The sequence below is a fragment of the Ruditapes philippinarum genome, unplaced genomic scaffold (genome assembly GCF_026571515.1).
Source record: "Ruditapes philippinarum isolate M1 unplaced genomic scaffold, ASM2657151v2 ctg13861_1_1_1_1, whole genome shotgun sequence".
In the NCBI taxonomy this organism is placed as follows: Eukaryota; Metazoa; Mollusca; class Bivalvia; order Venerida; family Veneridae; genus Ruditapes; species Ruditapes philippinarum.
In genome coordinates, this window is record NW_026853313.1 from 17247 (window position 1) to 22974 (window position 5728).

Below are 5728 nucleotides of genomic sequence, written 5' to 3' on the forward strand. Positions count from 1 at the left end.
AATGAACTTACCTCGTCTGAATCGTTATCATATTCTGCCATATTATCCTTGGGAATTATGAGGCAAGCACGTGGGACAATAACAAAATCCACAAGTCAAAAATCAAAAGTCATAAATCAAAAGTCACAAATCAAAAGTCATAAGAAAATAATAAAATAAATCTATAAGTCGAAACTCAAAAGTGACCCTCCAAGGCTTCCATACTTTTATGGTTTGTCACCTCATGTTTGATTTGCTATCACGTACAGACAAAAATAGAGAATATAGCGGCAAATTTGAAGTTAATTTGAGATCAGATCAAGTCTTAAATGTACTTGTTTATCAAACCTTATCTAATGTAACCAACGAACTTCAACCGTTTGGACCATGTGATTTAACGATATAAATCAATATTGAATCTAATCATATCAACTTAGCTTTATTTTCGTTTACCAGTCCAAAAAATTCATATAAAATCACTATTGTACTCAGTCTAGCTTCATTTTCATACTAAAAACATATCAAATCCTTTTATACTCGAAGTAACAAAGCTCTGTATTCCCGGTTCAGTACCCGATATTGATTTACACGCAACCCGGTTCACTACGGGTTGTCACGGTATGGATGCGGTATAGATACGGTGGTTCCCGCCAATAGAACACGGTTCGGGCTTCCTTCCCCGTTAGTGCCGGTGAGCCCCGGTTATATTCAACATTTTAATACAACCGTGGCGATCTTCGAATCTAGGAGATAAAATCGGAATCGGTATTAAATCATTATCAAGAAAAAATGTTGCTCAATATCAAATAGCTGACACTACAATATATCTCGAAGTAAAATTGAATATTTACTTCAGTTGGAATAAAAACTACAAATGCTGTAACACTCGGCGGTGCAAACTGCATCGTTCCATTGGAAGTTCCAATTTGGTATCAAGTTTATGCAAGCATTATCATTATTGGTAGGGTACGGTTGTCCTACTCGCCAGTTTGTAAATCCGTCTCCTATCAATGATCCATCTTCCCATTTAAACGTGCTTTTCTGTCCACCAAGCCCGACACCACTTGTCCATATGCTTTCGTTACCTAAATAGACAGGAAAGATGCCTTTAATTTTATTCTTTAAGATATGTTTGTATTTAGTTCATTGTGCATGTACCATAAACAAACTACATTTTCTTCTATGAAGTTTAACTTGGTAAATAATTCTTAAAACTGTTAACTGTTTGAGCACGAACGGACCCTTTTCTAAATGGACTAAATGCATTTTTTTAAATTCCAGTTTCATAAAGAAATTATAATGAATTGTTATAAATTACTAACGGCATTACTGTCCATTACAGAAACAATATGTTGTTTATCAATCTTAATTCTACTTACCAGCAAGAACAAACTGCCTCAGATAATTGTTTTCAGCAGCTGTCTTGATGGATACCAATTGCCCACCGAAATTTTCGCAGTTTTCCTACATATTTAAACAAAAGTTTTTTTGTAATTGGTGCGTATTTTCCATTTAAAATTCTACTGTTTCATACTTACAAGTAGTGCTTGTAAGTAAAGTGAATTTGTTGTTATTGATTCTATTGTTTTATTCATATAGAATTATTTGCTCTTTTGACATCCTGTTTCCGGAGGACAAATATCAATTAAGTTACATATAAGATCTAACATCTATATAGAGATTAAAATACTTGATTTGATTAAATGATCCGGATCGGAATATCCGACCCTCGGGCGGTTACTCGTCAAGCTGTTTCCGAAATCGTATCTTCTCGACCCTTTCCGTCAACTTTTGGATAGGACCCTCGAGCACAATAGTAAATATACACTCTAACGGATACAATATTCCGCTTTAACCTACCCTAATAAACTAAACTTGTAAATAAATAATAATTTAGTAAGGCGTGGCTGACTAAAATTATTATACCGAGCAAAAGTCCACCTAAATCATCACATCATTTGCTTTTTTACATCTAAACAGCGTGGTAGTACTACATTCTGTCTATATGAAATCCGAGGTTATTTTACATTATAAATCCGAGGTTATTGTACATAATAAATCCGAAGTTATTGTACATAATAACCGATGTGTTCCGATTAGCAGTTTTCGCTAAATAGGCAGGTTCCCTTGGGGTAGATATTATGACCCAAACAGCAACTAATGTCAAGTATTGTCATTCTCATCGATTTATTTAGACGCAGTTTACTGACTTTTGTTATTATTATTATTATATAAGTTAGTGTGATATTATAACAGTAAATGGATCCCATTGGAAATGAGCTTTTAGCTTAATGAGCAGTCCTAGGGTAACATAAAACATACTGATAAGTTTTACAATTATTTTTGTTGCATATTTGCGTGTTTGTTTGTGTTATATATGCAAGTTGATATATGTGACAATATTGTTTGTGTTTATGTATATTCCCTGAATAAATCGATACGATGATAACATTAGTACTGCTTAACCCTATAATGAACCGTCACTCTCACATTATCATATATAGACAAACAGTTATTCTTACTTTTATATTCTGATAATTTCACAGTTGAATTATCAAAATACAATTTTACTGGATTTGGCATAAAAGTATCTGAGTGATTTTCTTTTCAAATAAAATGCAATACTGATGATAACTTTAGTATCAAATCTTTATTTTTCTATCTTTCTTCTTATGGATGATGGATTTGTATCAGATAATATCGCATTGCGCACCACGTATCACTTTCTTTTACCTAATAGATCTATCTTAAATTAAATATTAACAGTAAAATGTAATAATATATTATTTGGAGCTTTCCAGTGGAAAATTAAATATCTCCCCCCCCTCCCTGTCCCCAAAAGTGAATTAAATATAAATAAATAAAATAAAAATACCTGCGCACTGCTCCTTGTCAATAACTGTTTCACAAGCCAATACACTGTTACTGTTGAATTGGCTCCTTCCGACGGCAATGGTGAAAGATATAATTAGTTAATAAGTTTAATACAAATAAAACAAATTAAGCTGACAGAAATTCGTATTAAATAAACAAAACATAATGTATTTAGAGAACACTGTATTTATGTTTTCCAATTTCCAATTCTATTGCATGAAACATAATACAATGTCTATAGCAAACAAACAGTATGTACATAAATATATACCACATAGGTCCTTTATTCTATTTTAACTTGAGTGATTTTAAAAAGAAGAATTTCAGATTAATGAACAGGTATTGCATCATATTTTTATGAATAGCAATATCCATATAATATAAATGATACATACTCGTATATACGTGTTATCCCCGCACGTTATATAACATTTACATTATTATTTTATCCTACTTAATTGTGTTGAATGAATTTGTTTGATCACATACTGTATGCTTGCTTCTGATGATTATTCTGATACAATAGTGACATATGTATCTCTAGACATTTGGCAAAATATGTCTATCAAAGTGTATTTCGTAATTAAAAGGTTCTTTGCAAATATATTGAAATGTTGATAAACAGTGGTTTGGGTTCTAACGGAGAAAAATATATCAACACATCTGTCTTTTTTTCTAGAGTAAAGCTATGGCAGATTAACATGTTAATAACATAAATTGGTCAGTTCACTAAAGTACCGTTTACAGTTATTATTTCAGAATGAAAGCAAACGGTTGTTAACACATTATTATTGCTGTTAGATTTCGAAAGGGACTCCTTATTTTAGAGCAATATTTTACAATTTGAAATAACCATTAAGTAATATAGCGTAAAACATCGCAAAGAAATGAATGAATTAAAAATTATCTTACCATAGAATGTATAATTTTCAGACTGGTTGGTGTTTTCCTGTGTCAAGTAACTGGCCGAACAAAGAATACAATGTTGGCTGACTGACTGAAAAAAGACTCCACTACAAGCACTTTTTCCAGCACAAATATTAAGACACTCCATTTTGCTGACAAATGAGACGTTCTTGATAACATTAACGTGTGGACAAACGCTAGAGTGTATAGAAGACATGCGCTTGTAACCGATTTGTATTCCAGCAAGTACTAAACAAAACTTAAAAACAGTTATAAGAATAATCAGTTTTTGTATCAACTTCATTTTGATCAACTGTTAACGGGTGTAAAGATCTGGTAAAACTATAAAATAGATAAATTTTGAATCGCTTAGAGTATCCAGTAATTTTCCAATAACCATCATGCCAAATCACGTGTTAATCAATAATATACATGTATATGAATAATATATACTTGAAATGAAATTTCAGATAGCGACATTCAGCTCAACATTCGATCTAAGAAAATGTATCAGTTCTCAAATAAAAGTTGACCTAAACAATCAACATTCAGCAAGACACATAAAATTTCGAAAGTCGAGCTAAAAAAAATGCCATTCAGCACAACATTCTAGGTTGGTAAGGTATCCTTCTTTTATCAAAACGAGTGTAAAGCCAAACAATCAACGTATATATGGTACAAATGCACAGTAGAAGAAAACACATTCAGTGTATTTGTGATGCCAGACCTCATCCTCAACAACAAAAACAACAACAAAACAACAACAACATGTGGAACGAAAAAAATGAAATTTGAAAAAAAAGCACTCACTCTAGCAGGCTGCAAGGTCTTAAGATGGACATTTGCGATTATTAAAATGGTGAATTGTGTTGCATAAAGTTAGAGGCAAGACATGAACAAGCAAATAAAAATAAGTTTTGTTGAATACTAGTCAAATGTTTCGTGTGAGTGAATGATTTTTTAACTAATTTTTATCTTGTTTTACAAATACATGATTGTTTGCATATTGTTAATCAAATGCCTTAAAGTAGTAGTAATGTCAATATTTTCAGAACTTGAGGGTTCTTTTTAAGTCTTAATTTTTACTCTTTTTTCAAGGATAAATTTTGCAATTTCGCATGCTTTAGAGAAGTAAATGAAAATGTGAGCAAAGTGCAAATTAAGATGACACACACACAATGAAGTGAAAAATAATTATGTATTAAAAGATATAATGTTTGCTGTATAAGATGAGCCAATGTAATTACAAACTGCCTTCACGTTACGTGATTTACATAATGTCTAGGTTTGATAAGATTTAAGTCGCTTTCAAAAGTAGATTGTGAAAAATTTCATTTCACCTTTAATTTTACTTCCTGATCCTATCGATATTATACATACGAATCCTATTGGACTAGAACACAGCTGTCACACATGTATTGGATGAGGCCTAAATGAATACATGACCTAGCATTTGCACAACGTGATGCTCGAAAGTAAATCATCAATGGGTACAATCTTTTAAATTTAGCCTTGTTTTCATTTCCCGTATCAAATATGCTTATTGTAATCCATCTCGACACGTTTTTTCCCTATTTCAAAATATCCATATCTATTGCATAGTTTGCTCTATCTACCCTCGTTTTCATTTACCGGGTTCAAAATTTACATATATATATATATATAGAGAGAGAGAGAAATGAGAGAATATATACACACATACCACCTCATCGATATGCCAGTCCAATTACGACACAGCGCCTAGCAGAGCAGTCATGAAAGCATAGCCACTACTCATCCACCATCACAAAAATGATGGTTTCAGAACAGCTTTATATACAGTCACAAACTGCACTACACATTGAAACAAGCTCAACATTCACATATATAGAGTTTGTTCTCTGTTAACATACCTCACAAATCAACGATGACATTTTATTGTCTTCTTCACTGATTGGGACCAGAGAACTATATATCTATTTCCGAAAGT

The 5728-nt window shown here is 32.1% G+C and overlaps 1 long non-coding RNA gene across 1 annotated transcript; it reads right to left on the reverse strand.

Annotated features, from left to right (window-relative positions):
- Window positions 1–747: 747 nt before the first annotated feature.
- Window positions 748–2919, reverse strand: LOC132736475 (uncharacterized). The gene is made up of 3 exons (XR_009626578.1): window positions 2855–2919; window positions 1359–1443; window positions 748–1064 (listed from the first exon to the last, which is right to left on the reverse strand). It is a non-coding gene; the product is annotated as an uncharacterized LOC132736475 (long non-coding RNA).
- Between the last annotated feature and the right edge of the window lie 2809 nt (window positions 2920–5728).